Genomic DNA, 16,181 nt, shown 5'->3' with positions numbered 1-16,181 from the left:
TCGTGACGCTGTTTTCCGCGCACTCGTATCGCGCAGCGCCTGCATGCTTGAAGCTGTAGCCGGGTCGTAGAGATGGCGGCGCCCAGTCTGGGTTTGTCTCGTCGAACGACGCGGACAGCTTTCTCACGAGCATCCGCGTTAATTAGTGTCTTCATATATCTCCTCGCTTGCCTAATATGAAGTGCGCTCCACACATAGGTCGGCAAAAAAATTTGAGCTCACTTAAACTCACCCAAAAAAATATATATATTTTGCTCTGAGGGCTCACTCTCACTCAGACTCACCAAAATTTTCTTCAACCGGACTCACTCGGACTCAAGCTCACCAAAATATGAATCACCCGGACTCACTCAGGCCCACGGCCCGATCTCAGTCTGAGTGAGTCGACTCATGAGTGAGTTTGCCGACCTATGCTCCACACACACCAACGTTGGGGTTTTCTTCGTCGAAATTTGCACGCCTTATGTGCGCCAGTCAGGTCCTCCGACGGTTGGCGCTGAACATTTTCTTACGCTCGCACTGCCCTTCAATAACCTTTGGTATCTGAAAGACGCTCAAACTAGTGGGCTTCTTCTTTCTTCTGCAGCTGTCGCTATGATTAGAGCAGCCTACAACTGCGCATATAGCCATAGTGGAGGAAGAAACAAACCGGCGCGGCGAAGCAACGCTGAACAATGTGTAACCGCTGTTCACCAATATGGCCGACTCTCCCCGAGCAGTGACGTCAAGTGACGTTGGCGCAAGCCATGTGTCGGAGGAATCTCTTCCTTCTGGTCTTTTAGCAATGTGGCTATCTGCTCCAGCTCAGCCCTTCTCAGTCATGCCGAAAAGACACTCTGGAGTGTGTTGATTTGACAGAGGACACTTGACTCACCGCGCAGAACATGGGAGAGACCGTGTTCTGCGAACTGTGCGGTGTTCAACTGTTGGCGCCTTTGTGCCATCTTAAGCAATAACATATTTGTTTTCCTGTCTTTGATAGAGGGTACGCACGTCTTTGTTTGAAATTATTTGCATTTATGCGAAAATTTATTGTGTCTATACTTACGATTTCGGAAGCCTAAAACGTTGTTTTCACTGCCTGTTTTTGGCGCCTAAAACGAACTTTTTTATGCCTAAAAATCCGGCCTCGAGTAATCAGTTCGTATTGTTTGCTGGTATGCAGCATTATCCACTTGTCACCACCATCATCCGCCCGATGCGAAACTTCGGTGTGGCAGTGACTTTCTGCTCCCTACGTGGCAGTTTCTGATTGCTTCTGCTGCACAATCAATCGGTACGGCTGCAGGCATGTAACAGTTGAGTGCAGGGGCGTATGGTGTGGTAAGATGAAGTTTATTCGGGTCCTGAAGATCAAATCTAGGTTGATGCAGGCGGCTCCCCCGTCGGGGCAGTAAGGTTTAACCTTACCGCCATATCGTGGGCCTTCTGGACGGCCTGCATTTGATCTGAAAGAGCTCCACTGTGAAGGACTCTTTGCCACCAGTCTCTTTCCTTGTCACAGTCTGTCAAAGCCACAAGACACTGCCAAAGCATATGATCCAGAGTAATGATGCCATTGCACTTCTCGCAATTGATTTGTAACTCTCTTTCTGGATATATCTTGCTAATAAAGTTTGGATTCGGGTAAGTGCCTGTCTGTAACAATCTCAGAGTCACCGCTTGAGCTCTACTGAGCATAGCGTGTGGCATTGGGAATTCTCTTCTATTCATATAGTAATGCTTCGTCACTTAATTATATGTAAGTAATCCGCCCCTGTTCTCCTCCTGCATATTATCGGGATCCTGATCCCGTAGTGCACGGATAGTAAGTCCTCGTGCAGCTGCGTTAGCCACCTCGTTTAAATTCTTCCGAGATGGATCGACAGTCCCCATATGTGCAGGAAACCAACGGATTTCGATCTCTTGGCTATTCATCGCACCAATCAGTTGGGCAGCACTTTTGGTTACAAAGCCTTTGGTAAAGTGTCTAGTAGCCGTCTTAGTCACTGCAGGAGCGTAAGCAGAAAAATTTTTCGGGGCGGAGGAACTGACCCCCCCCCCCCCTTTCAGTATGTTCGTGCATGTGTTTGTATGTGTGCGTGTACCAAAACTCATACCAAATGTCAAAATTTCTTGGGGGGGGGGGGGGGTGTACTCAACCTTCCTCTCACTTGTGTTCGTGGGTCGTTGGAATGTTATTTAAGCGAGCACATTGGAGTATAGGAGTATAAAGCTATGAGATTTAGAGATACCATTGAAAGCGTGCACTTCTGCATGCAGTCATGTTATATCCACTTTGAGGTAAAACATTGTCGTATATTGATCGTATGAAAATGCATTGTTCCTACACACACAGGCACGGATGCTGGCTGGACAAGAAAAAAGAAAAAGATCAGCCAGTTTCACGCCGTGAAAACCGTCGGACAGCGAAGCTGTACGCGCGCGAGTTTACGTGATTGGCTAGCGAGCCCTTCTGTTTATCGCGCCCTTCTGTTTATCATGAACCAACACCAACTCGCCCAACTTTTTACCTTACTGGCTAGCGAGATCACGTGGTATCGTAAATCCGCCGCTAGATTTGAAATACGCAGGTTCACACTAGATTGGGCAAAGCGAGATCACGTGACCTTCAGGCACAGGTTAATGTCGTTTTGACGAACGCCTCGTGTCCCATGCGTGTCACCACCGCCGGAATCCTGCCAGGTGTGCGCTCCCTGTTTTCTACATGACCCACTTACGCGCCCAGGTGCCTTGCCTTCGATTAATACAATTAATGTAAGTGTCTAATTAATGTAATTAATGAAAGTGCAAATTGTTTTCCCGGTCTGTACCGAAAGACATCCCCTTCATTTCGAGCATCATTATTTCGTTGTATTTATTTGAAGAAAAACATCATCATCACCATCATTTGATTTTATTTCTTAATTAACCCCCCCCCCCCCCCCCGGCCACGTGGCCTGCGTGACGCCTTCTACTACTACGACGATGGCACAGGGTAGACTAAGACAGCTACGCTCTAAAATACATCCCAGAAGACTTATATGATGCAAATTCGTATCGAGAAGATTCCACCGTAATTGCCACCTCTCTCTTATGCCTGATAGCATACCATAGTAAAAAGGGGGGGGGGGGGGAAGCTGCAGTTCAATACAGCGTGAGAGCCATGCGCAGCACGAGGGAGAGGAGTCCGCACATACAGCGGGAGCGCCGCGGCCAGCAATTAATAAGGGACAGCAAACGCGCTACCGTTCAGCACAGCGCAAGGAGAGAGAGAGAGAGAGAGTAGTAGTGTTTTAAGGAGAGGGAAGACGCTTTTTCCGCAACCCATGGCGCAGCGTCTTTTGGGAGGTGGGGTAGGGGAGTGAAAGAATAGCGGAAATGAGAGGCCACGTTCTTTAGAAATGAGTGCCCACAAGACCGAGCGCCAGGACGGGGTACCTCTTTCCGAGTGCTTAACTCCATCGAAGGGGATTTTTTTAGTGATTAAAGCAAAGGTGGAGAAGAAAATAAAGAGGCAGGTAGAAAAAGCGGCTGATAGCTCGTTTTACACATCATATTATAGAAGGAAGCAAAAGAATTTTTGAATTGTATTGTGCTCAATTAATGACGCATCCCCACGCTCCGCCAGTGTGCTCGACGGTATCTGATGTAAAACAGCTCGCAGTGAAACGAAGCGTCGGCAGCTGTAACATATGTAGTATTACTCGAGAAAGTACTATTTTATAGTAACCGTGACATCAAGAACAAAGGCAGCATTTCTGAACGGTCTGAACGGTGTGTTGCAACGGAGGTGCGGTAAAGCTAAGTTAACGAAAATAAAGTCTTTGCGAAAAAGTTTGCTTTAATTGCACACTCTATGTAAAAAAAAACACTACATTTAATTAGTGTCGACAGACATATATAGCATCGGTCCATGACGCTCATGGCTGCCTGTACATCAATTGAAATTTATATTTTATCAACACACAACCCTGGTAAGGGGGGTCACAAATTCGTTGTCAATACCTGTGGGGGGCCTGAGACGCCCTGAGACCCCCCCTGACTTTAAGAATTGTTCTCTCCCATAAAAAAAAAAAAAAAAAAAAACTGCTGGGTGCCCGGTGGCACTAGGAATCGAGCCAATTACCTCCCGCATTGTAGAGGCGGGCGCTCTAACCACTTGTCCGCCGCTGCGGTCGAAAGGAGCGAGAAAGCGCAGCGCACGATCGAGAGACTTGAGAGGGTGCATACACAGCGCGAGGGCATGAGGCACGAGAGAGTCAATGCGAGCTCCACGTACAACGAGGCAGAACGCAAGCATGACAAAAGCTAACCGGAGTAAATATTCACAAGAGGCATCCGTCTGTTGCAAGGAAAATGCGGAAGTTACTCAACACATTGTCACCCAACAAGAACCGTGGAAAACGTACATCTTTCAGAGGCGCTCTAGGTTCTAAGATCGAAAAGCTTGGTGGATTCGGCCCTAACTGTTTCACACGTGACATTCGAATGTTCTTCTGATATATTAAGGGACATAATCAGTAGGTTCTCCGATCTATTTATAACTCTAATAATCACCGTTGTCTCGGAAGGAGCTGACGAAAGTGCACATGACAGGGGAAGAGGAAATTGTCAGCCGCGGGCCAGTCTGTGTTACGACGTCGCGCGTACAGAAACTGTCGTGTCACGTGCGTATGTCGCTGGCATCATCTCCATGTACACTGCGCTGCGCCTGAAAGCGCTCTAATTAACCTACCGCTACTCGTTATCTGACTGATGACGTTATCGATGCGTCTTGACTGCTTTAGATTGCCGGGTCGACTACTGTTGCGAATAATCAAAGCACAAACGTGCTCACCATCTCTTGCTAGACAAAATGCAATCTCCATATAGTGGCATTGGAGCCGTATTCGTGATGTTCACTAATAAGGCGCCTGAGGCAGAGCTTTTAAGCCGGTCGCGTAAGCAGTACAAATGATAGCCATACAATTATACGCAGCTGATCAGCTCGAGCGTATCATTAGGGGAGACTGGCATTTGTGACTTTTTTTTTTATTTCTGGCGGTAAGCGACATCTAACTCGTGTCATACGTCACCATATGTCGGTGCGTTCGAAACACGGAGATTTGAAGGACCCCTGACAGCGAAAGTTTTGTTTGCGACTTTTTTACTGTAATTTGTAGCTCTGTGTCTGGTAATCCCTTAACTGAATCGTAAATGCTCTAACGCATCCTATAATTAGTACTAGCGTCGTTAATTTAGAACAATTTTGCGTCAGTTTGAAACGCCCGCCTAAATACCATAAGAAACTAGCGCCCCACAGCAGGGGAGCGACCAAGAGCGCGTGCGCTCAAGCTTTGCTGTCGTTGAAAGCGCGGTTTTCAAATCTTTGCCCCACGCGCGGTAAAGAATGAAACGATGCGGATGCTACGGTATGTTATGCGCGTGCCACCGCCCCCTCCCCGCCCCTCCCCTGGGAAAAACAAAAAACAAAAACATTCCTTGTCGAAGCAGCGCGACAACAGAGCGAGAGGGGTGACGAGCAATAGTCCTTGCCGCGTTAGCCGGGGGCTCGTCGTGGTATTGTGCGCGCCCCGCAAACCTTCGCTGACATCGACAATATTCGCTTTTCTCGTTGAACGTCACAATTTAAGGGGCCTCCGTCTACGTCATACTAGTGGCGATGTCGCGAGGTGCTGAAAACTCAGATGAGCACTCACGCTTAATTTAAAGCAAAATTAAAATATCTTAAAGGGACCCTGAAACGGTTTTGACGATTATGTACGAACACATTGAGCCGGTAGAACAAGTCCTAAGGATCATTTACAGACCGATTTAAGCTCTGTGCGAAAACTGTGTAATTTATTACAAGGCTTTAAAGCTGCGAATCGCCACCGATCACAGCGGCTCAGCCAAACGCGTTTTCAAACCGCCCACTTCCAGTGCGGGTCGTATTGGAAGCGCGACGTCACGCAGGCGGCTGATCTGATTGGATATGTCCAGTACACGTCACTGAACCTTCTGTGGGCAGCGAGCGTCGTCTGCCTGTGTTACAACGTACTCCGTGTTGACGTGAGCTGAGCGACAGTGTTTATCTCGAGGTTTCTTTTCTTGGACATAATTAATTTCCCTAGCCGTGTCGTGTACCACATATCTAGCAATTTCTAGCAATTGGTGACTTGTAAAGCTGCGACATCGTGCAATGTTCGTGAGGCATCTGGCGAGCGGAATCCCTTCAGCACGTCGCTGCAATGAGCGTCGCGCTCTCGCTATCCGTTCAACGCCACGATCCACGCTTTTGTGGCTGTAACTTCACCCCTGAAGACACAACCACATTGCCCGAGTTTACACTTATCGATGACCGTTCTCGAATTATTTTTGTTTGTCCGCATGCTGTTGCAGATTGTCGCCGTATAGAAGAATAAAAGTTCTGCTGGTAGTGTGGCGGCACCTGTCGGAGCAGATATCAACCACTCCGCGAGCTTCGTCTTTGTTGGGCCTCCGAGATTACGCGCAACCCGTCGCGAAGCTCAAACCGTCGAGTGCGCTCATGAGAGCGCTGCGATCGCCGGCGATGCCAGCATGTGTGTGAGTTGAGGGTGCAAGGCAGTGGTGAGGAGGAGGGTATAGATATAAATTCCGTAGCGGCCTTGGTACGCAGTGCGGCGCTTAATTTCTGGTGCGAATGATTTGGGGATGCTCCTGCCTAAACGCTGACAAAACTTCAAAAAACCGTTTCAGGGTCCCTTTAAAGGCAACGTTCGTCACTCATAATCGGTCAGAAGTGGCCACGCATGCACGACTATCAAACAACACATGCATCTCGAGTTTCCAAATTTGGTGTCAGGGGTCCTTTAAGGCGGCTTATTCCAAAGCCTTGGTGACAAGCAAAATAAAACGCAGCAGCACAATGGCAAGTGGTATTGACAGAAGGTTGATTAAAAAATAATAACATAGGCTTATGAGCATGAACATACATTATAGACAAGGTGGGGCTGCCGGTACCAAGCATAGAATGCACAAATAAAACATTTATTGTCTGGCAAATCAGGCTACAAACTCTTTCTTACCAGCCGCGGAGTTGCTCGCAGGATTTCATGAAGAACGGTCGCATCGTCCGCGACGCCCTGGATCTCTCCTCGTGCCTCGCTGATCGACGCCCCGTGACGGCTGCCTCGACCGCCATGCCGTGCGCCTCTCATCGACGGGGCCTTCGCCGCCTCGTCACCGACGTGTATCGTGCCCCTGGCTGAATCGTGGTCCCGTCCGTGAACTCTTGTGACCGGCTCCTCATCTTTTGTTTGTTTGTGTGTAGCCTGCTAATTCTGGCACATACCCACTCTGGGGGATTGGCCAAGAAAAATTATTGTAGCAACGGATGATAATTACGGTAATTTTTTTTTACCTCCCTATTACTAAAGTGGAAAAAAAAACGCGAAGATACAGAGCAATCTAATTACAAAAGGTAATATAGCCTGTGAAGGATAATTATATTAATTACAATTTTGAGCCGACCAGACAGCTGAGTTTACCTGACCCGACCAATTTTGGCTCTATGACTTACTTTTAATCACATTTTATAATTATGTCGCGAGTACTTTTCCAGTATTTCTTAGACCTTATATTGGAATACGTTTAGTTGCTAAGATGAAATTACACACAGCATCGAAAATTTCTCTATGACAATGTCCCAAAACAGAGGCACCAAAATTCAGAACATTTTCTGCGGTTAAATTTAAACAAATCGTTGAAAATGGTATAACCGGAAGTCTTTTCCTAATTATTGAATAGTTGCGGCATGATATAAAATAATGTTCAATAGATTCTGTTTCTTCGCAAAATGGGCAAAGGGGTGATATCGCCAAACCAGCTCTGTGCAAATATAAGTTTAATGGGGGGACACGGCATCTAAATTTGGAAATAATAACCTCAAACTTTCTAGATTGACTCCACTTAGGTTGCCATGGAAATTTAAGGTGTTGATATTCTGTCCATTTAGTTATCGTTTCCATCTTATCTGTACAAATTGCTAATTTTCTATATCTGATCGCTGCTATGTATTCTACTTCTGGGAGTACCGAAATTATTGGTCCATCGAGGGAAGCCCGGGCTAAAGAATCAGCCAATTCATTTAATTGTATCCCGCAGTGACCTGGTACCCACAATAATTTCAGAAGTTTCAGCTGTGGCGGAACTAATGTGCGCAAAGTCATGAGGGCTCGTGAGTGTTCTGAAGCTGTAAGTGCTGTGCATACCGAAAGAGAATCTGTTATTATGATTGCACTATTTTCAGTTGAAGGCAGTTTTCGAAGCGCCAAAATAATAGCCAGGAGCTCAGCCTCAAAAACAGGCGTAAAATCTGGCAGCCTCACTGAGAATGACCAGCCAAGCAAATCGGAAGCAATTCCTACGCCTGCCTTTTGATTATTCACAGAAGCATCTGTGGCTATTATGTTATTTGTTTCTACATGAACCAAGTAATCTTTTAACCTGTTATACAAAAATCGGAGTGATTGGAACTTAGATTTTGGGGGGGAAATTTCATCATATTCTATCGTAATATTGCTATGTGAGCCATTAGTTTCAATTATCGTTCTAATATCTACCTTAATGCTGTCCAGTTTCTTTTGTACAAAAATTATTTGGGGTGTATGAAATCGTGGCCAATGGGCAAGAAAGAAGGAGTCGGGGTCTCTGATAAAGGCGTATTCAGATCTTCTAGCTGGTAAGCTGTAAAATTTTGTCTTCTCTCTTCGTCGTTCTTGCCGACCATCTATCACTTCTTTTTCTTTTATTTCTACTTTTCTTTTTATCCCCATCCCCCTAGCCCTATAGGTCGCTTAGCCAGAAATTAGCGCCCTTTTCCTTTTCCTCAAGAACCACTACAACAACAACCAGCCGCTTCGAGAGTAAAAAAAAGAAAGAGAAAATAGAAACACTGATTGCCCGTGTTTTAACCTTAGCCGGGATAAGGCAACGATTAATCTCCACTGCTTTCCTTTCACGCTTCATCAGTGGTTCGAGCGTCGATCCGCCTTCGGCATCACCAGTATGGGCCGGTTGTGAGACCGGCCCATACTGTTAGAAAGGAATAGAAAGGAACGCGTTAGAAGAGAGGTATATATTAGAAAGGAATAGAATCAAGCGAAATTAGTTACTGCGGCATACTTCGCGCTCTCGTAAAGTAGGCGATGGTAGTTACTAACTTTAAGGTAATAACTGTTTCTCGCGGTATTAGGCACATATATTGTTAGTAAATGCGTGTATGTATATAGTAATGGTAGGGATAGGTAACGTTACAAACTAAAAAAAAAAATGCAATAGCCATTAGGCAAGGCCTCGACGTCCCCACGTGGGAGACCAAAAGCCCAGTCGGCGAAAGCTCTGCCGGACCATCAATAAAGTTGTTACCAACCAACCAATTACTAATGAAACAAAAAAGAAGCATTCGAACCCAGGCTTTCTGCCCTTACTAATGGGTTTATTTTCCTACTGCAAAACTTAGTTATTGCTACTCACACGAGGTGCACTCAAAAAAAAAAAAAGCAGCTGTAGTACATTAATTTTAAAGGGGTACTGACACCAATTTTCGAAGGTGAGTTTGCTCTCCCATACAAATCTCCTGTATACAGAGACGGTAGTGATCAAGTGTGAAGCTCAGTAAATGCTGATGGATGGATGGATGGATGGATGGATGGATGGATGGATGGATGAACAACTTTATTTTAGTCCTTCGGTACGCGCGATTAGCGCGCAGCGGGCCGCTCCCACGTCGGGACGGAGAGGCCTTGCCCCTCCGCCGCGTCGCGGGCCCGATCAGCGCCTCCTCTATTTTTCTGTGCCTGGGCGAAGGAGCGGAGCGCAATGGGAACCGACCGTCGGCGTTAGTGCGGCTTTTAGCCGCCGGGCGCCGCCACCGAAGTAGACCAGACGTCGCGTCGTCGCTGTCGCTCGCGGAAACGAATGCCGTGGCTGCATTCGAAGCTGCTATATGGTTCAGTATTCGGCTGTATTCGCGTTGTTTAAAGTATAATGGAAACTTGTAAACTGGAATCATGAAGGACTTGTTCTGGGCAACCAGGCCATTTCGAAGGCATGTGTCTTTAGTGGCTATTTGATCGAGACGCTCGCGCGTCGTCTGCTAGCCCGATTCCAGAGAGCGCATGCCAGTGTGATGCGCGGAAAATTGTTTTGTCACCATTTTGTCGCTTGATTGAGAGTCGGTTAATGACTGTCTGAAAGACGATTTTCGAAAGCACTATTTGCCAAGAGCTAATACTGAAAGCTTGGGCGCTTAAAGTTCCCTGATGCGTGCTACCGTTTACTGGTGTAGCACACTATAAGCCAGCCATGAGTTCATGCGCTAAATAGCATGAAATGTCACTAAGCTGCTTCCAGTGGGAATGTACATAATGATTGTCGGTTGTTTCGCCGATGTAGTGTCCGTGGACTCCGATTCTTCAGCTTCGGGACCTAATGATTGTCAGCGCTGCATGCACATGGCGGCGACCGCGAGGCAGCGTTGCTACTGGTATTGTATACATGCATTCGTTGACTGTTCGGACGCAACACGGTCACGTTTACGGATACTTGCCATGCTTGATTCAGTTGTTACTTTGGGCTGCAAACGTGAAGGGTAGTCTGCAAAGAGTGACGCTACTGCATCCTTCGTAAGCCGCCGCTTCTTATATTCTATGAAATCTTCGCGTCGTAAACGACGGCTGCATATTCTAGTGTAGCTTGAATATGCATTAGGAGACCCATTATCCCTCCTAATTACTGCAAGCTCCTCTACCGAACACCAGCGGCAGCTGGAATTTCATGGAACGACAGCCGAACTGTGTATTAAGGCGAAAGCCTTAGATGCCTCATCAAACGCGAAAATTGACCGTCGGCGGCGTCAGCACGAGTGATGCAAAAATAATTACGTGATGACGTCATCATATGACGTCACAAATAATAAAATATTGTGACATCGTCGTGATGTCACATAACGTGACGTCGTCATATTACATCTTCGCTTGCTCAAAATGGGCCGATCACGGAGGCAGTGCATGCCTCCGCTGATGTGCAGAAAGCTTGCACTGCCTCCGATCCTTGAGGCTGTAAGAAAACCACGTTAGGCGCAGAAATATCTCGGAGGGAGGCAGGGAATGTTCAATACATTGACTAGAAGAAAAGAAGAAGATGGCTTTCGACTTTCAGTCGTCTTAGATGAATGCATAAGGAACCCTGTGAGATTTTTTTTCTTTATCAATAAAGGGAAATAAAAAAAGGACAATCGTGATTTCTTTCAGTTCCATTTGCAGAGTGGAACAGAACAGTATGCATACTAAGGCATTGGGGCGGTTGCAATAGCCTGAAATAGAAAATAAGACGCGAATGTACTATCAAACTCGAGTGCAAGTATCGAACCGGCAGCACGGCCAGACAGTCTGCCTGCGGAATACTTACAGCGGGGATCGAAAGACACGCGAACGTGCGGCAACTGCATTCTTTGCTTTTTCGCATCTATTTTCAAGTGGTTATAGCCTGGATGATTGATGAGAACACGACGTCATCCATGACACAATAAAAAGACCATCTAGCATCTTTTTATTGCCACCATGGTTAGAGCGTGATAAAACCAGCGCGCCGCTATGTTCGCGTTTCTTTCCATCCCCCTGTACCTGTGAAAGCCTGCGAGAAGCATAAATGCAATTAAACTCGGATACATACACGAATTCGTGAGCTTCGTGATACGTGCGGCCGTTCAGCGCCAGCTTCCCGTAGTCTACTTGCACAGCGCCACCACGCGGCAGCGGCGAGCGGACGCGGAGCGCGCGCTCGACGGCCGGAGGAGAGCGTTCGCCCAGGCACTGAAAAATAGAGGAGGCACTGGCCCGATATTTTATTTTGATTTTAATTAAAGTAAATTTTAGCATGGCGCACCTACTGACATCGACACTAGCGCGTCGTCAGGCTACATCAACGTTTTTAGATTACTTCAGTTGGCAAAGAGCCCGGCTTTCCAGTGGCGCGGAGCGGCTCTCCGCGATCGCCAACCAGGCGGAGGCGCTGCGGTCGCGTTAGGATTGGTCTCGGCGCGTCGTCTGCTACTGCTCTAGTGATTGGGGCAAGGGGCCGACAAGATACTACCACAACGATTAACTCGATGTGGTAGTCGCTCTCATTTCACTTGGCTCGAGTGTAACGCGCGTTTTAGTTGTATCTGAGCATAATAACAAGAAACAAGCAGCATGTAAGACAGGACATTAAAAAAAATGTTAAAAATAAGGCAAACTGCACAGTGCGCTTACCTTCATTCCGTTTCCCGTTGTAACCGGCATTAATTTCTCGCCAGTATATGCGCAAATCATCTTAGGCTCCCGTAATGCTTAGTCATATTCCAAAATCACCTGAATACGTATTACGCCTGCTGTTTAAAAGCCTACCAAATCAAAAACCAGCAAGAAAGCCAGAAAAATACGTCTTGTCATTTTCATTCGATTTCGTGAAACAGAATGCAACATGTGCATTATTTGCAGTGACGTATTTACGGGTGTATGCGAGTATTCGAAAATTTCAATATTCAAATGGAACAGCTAGTGCCTTCTTCAATTCTATCATCGAATCGAATAACAGTCATTTGTAAGCCCGAATATTTTATTAATATTTCAAAATGTCAACTGCAATGAAGCAAGGCCAAAATTGGCGCAAAATTACGATAACTGTCATTCCTGTGCGTTCCTCCCGCCATAGAGTTTCCTACAATACTTACTAGAGGGAACTCTGGCGCTAGCGTCTATGGGAGCTGCAATGCAGCGCGCTTCAGCCAGCATGGGAATCATGGGTAGTACACGGATTTGTCTAAACTTCGTTCTTTTGGCTCCGTTTGGCTGCGCGTCGCCTGCATCCGCTTTGTTGCAAAACGAAGTTCAGCAAAAATCAGCAGTTTCACTTCACCACTTTAACTTCTTTAGGCTCACTGATTCAAATCTCGTCACGAAGTTCAGAACGATCCATTATTTTATCCGAAAGAAAACCAAAACATAGCAATAAACAAAGCCACAAGTGCGTTCGAAACCCACAAGCACGAAGACTAGGCAAATCCGTGTACTACCCATCATTCCCATGGTGGCTGAACGATCGCAGCGCCAGAGTTCCCTCTAGGTCATTTTAGGAAACTCTATGCCTCCCGCCATACGCCTACGAATGCTGTGTACCTATAGCATGCGCCCATTCTAATACGTATCGAGCTTCTTTTACAGCAAAGTTGTATATGAGTATGGGCGAAACCTAAATTTTCAACATGAATTTTCGGCAATGTATATACTTTCATGTATTTATGTACCCACTCACACGGGCCGTGAAGGGCCTGCTGTATACGTAAAAAAAAATGAAATGCCCTTCTATCTATAATCCTAACCGACCTTTCTTTCTGGCATTGCTTCTCATGTAATGTGTAGTTTTGAGACCTTTGAGTGTAATAAATAAATAAATAAATAAATAAATAAATAAATAAATAAATAAATAAATAAATAAATAAATAAATAAATAAATAAATAAATTTTCACCTCATTCGGGGGTTGTCTGATCGGGGTTCTCCAGGACCAAATAAAGTTCATTTCATCATCATCATTTGCTCAATAAAATTTCCTGAAACTTGCCGAGTTACTAAGGTAGCTGACTGGCCTGGTTGGATATTCGTACCGATAATAAACAGCGCGAAATGAATGAATGAATGAATGAATGAATGAATGAATGAATGAATGAATGAATGAAGATATGAATACGAGGACGTGAACATCAATTTACATTTGTTCTAATTAAGAACGACTGTTTCATAAATTCGTGGCTTATTCAAAAAGTATACCTTGTTCAATTCTATTCGCTTCTCTCACTATTCCATTCGGCCTTAAAAATCACTATTCGCACACCCCGCAACTGCTACGTCGGTTCACGCTGGTTACGATGAGGGAACTGTACGGGAAGCCTTCACATTAGCTTTAATTTTTTTTTTTTTTTTTTTTGCGGATGCGACCTTTTCTGAAGACCTTAGGCTTTTGAAAGCGTCTTTGGCAGCAAAATGCTCTGCAGCAGTGGTGGTCCGCCTCGGTGGTGCAGTGGTTATGGTCCTCGGGCTGACCCGAAGGTCGCGGGTTCGACCCTAGCCGCTGCGATCGCATTTCGATGAATGTGGTAGAGGACCGTGTGATGTGCGATGTGACTGCACGTTAAACACCTGATGGTCTAAATTTCCGGAGGCAGTACAACGGCGTGCTTCATTATCATATCGGTCGTGGTTTTGGCACGTAAATACCCAGATATTATTGCAGCAGTGGTGTCCTTGTGAACGGGACAACCGACACTTATTTTATCACATCACAGTCCCGAAGGGCGTCAAGAAGTGTTCAAGAAGTGTCGAAACAGACCCAGTTTTTTTTTTTTTTTTTGCAGCTAAACTGAAAACAACTTGGTTTCCATTCCTCGAAACATAAAAAAAAGCTCCCATGAAGAAATGTTGCGGTACGGGACTTGCCGAAGCGTACCCCGAACAACACAGGGGCATGTCGAGAATCGGCGCTTACACTTTGCGGTATCTACTCAAATACCTACGCACGATCACAGCAAAAAGCTCATGCCTTGGTGGAACGCGTGAAACCTCAGAATATATGAGCGATTAACGCGCGAGCACAAACCAACAACGCAGCAAAAGCACACGCGGCTGAAGCAAGCGTCGCCCGGTCGCCCTTCGTACCGATCTCAACCGATCTCAACTAGAGTCACTGGAAAATTTTCCAGTGACTCTAATCTCAACGCTACGCCAGCGCCACCTCTCGCGGCGGCGACAAAACCTAGCCGCCTCTCGAAGCTAGTTTGCAAACTGAAATAATCTAAAAACGTTGGGCTACATCACCCAACGTTTATAAACCTGTGGTGCGATCTTGTACGCGTTACAAAATAAACACGGAGGCGTGGCAGTACATCCAGCCGCACGTGACCGCACGCGAATGGCCCATTTGAACCGCGACAGACGTCACGGCTCTGCATTGACCAATCGCGTGCGGTCACGTGCGGCTGGTTGTCATGCCACGCCTCCGTGTTTATTTTGTAACGCGTACAAGATCGCACCACAGGTTCTATGAACGTTGACATCACCAGTATCAGTATGGCTCGTTACGATGACGTCAGGCACCAAAACTTTCAAAATGGCTGCTTGTGCGTCGCCAAAAACATTCAAAATGGCCGCTTGTGCGTCACCAACGGTATCTAGCCACCATACCAACGAAGCCACGGAGCGAAGTGGCCGTGGAAACGTCGCGATATCTTGCGTGAGCATGTGAAGAGAGGCTCATACCGTGTTGTGACGTCAGGGTACAGTAGGAACCGAAACTAGCTTTTAAAAGGATACTGTAATTACTTTTTCAGAGTGTACTCGCGCTTAGCAGTACATTTTCTTGACTTTTGAGGGTATGGCCTTTCATTTGACGCAAAAAACGACAACTGAAAAATTTCGTGTCAGTATCCCTTTAAGCAAAGACATTTGTGTAAGGTGTTCGAAGTTCAATAATATCATTGCAATTTCACTGCCATACACACCTCCAGAAATAGTAACGTACTCGTTACTATTTCCGAACTGTATGAGTAACGTACTTTCGTTACCATTTTTCGGTAACGTGAGGTGTCACGTTACTCGTTACTTTTCATTCCAATTATCCTCGCAGTCTTACACTAAATTTATTCATCTTGTAGGAGCGCCTTTCTCGGAGCTCGCCCCGACGTTGTTTTGTTGCTACTGCGGACTGCTGTCGGCCCGCCAAGCGTTGACAAAGCGACCCCGCACGTGGTCCTTTTTTGGCGCGGGGGAAGTTTCAGTGGGGAGCAAATTCCCGAAATTTATTAAGTGGATCTGCTAGTTTCGGCTACCTTGCTATCGAAATTCAAGTTTCCGTTGCTTGTCGATGAAGCGAAGAGTAATGCGGTCTTCGTAACCGTCAAAGGCAAACTGTTGAGATCTGCTCGGCTTGCGGACATCAAGACTCGGTGTGAGCTCCAACAAAGGAGGATGACTTCTTCGGAAATGCCTTCTGAACGTAATCGCCAACTGAAGATGAGTGACTGTCTCGGTACCTTTGATGCCGCATGGCATCGTCATGAGCGGGCTCACGGAAATCTTTCCGCGCGCTCACCAGCTGAATACAGGAGTGCCATATAGTGCGTTCGTCGAGCTCCTATTT

The sequence above is a fragment of the Rhipicephalus sanguineus genome, chromosome 1 (genome assembly GCF_013339695.2).
Source record: "Rhipicephalus sanguineus isolate Rsan-2018 chromosome 1, BIME_Rsan_1.4, whole genome shotgun sequence".
Lineage (NCBI taxonomy): Eukaryota > Metazoa > Arthropoda > Arachnida > Ixodida > Ixodidae > Rhipicephalus > Rhipicephalus sanguineus.
Note: the sequence above shows the minus strand (reverse complement) of the source record.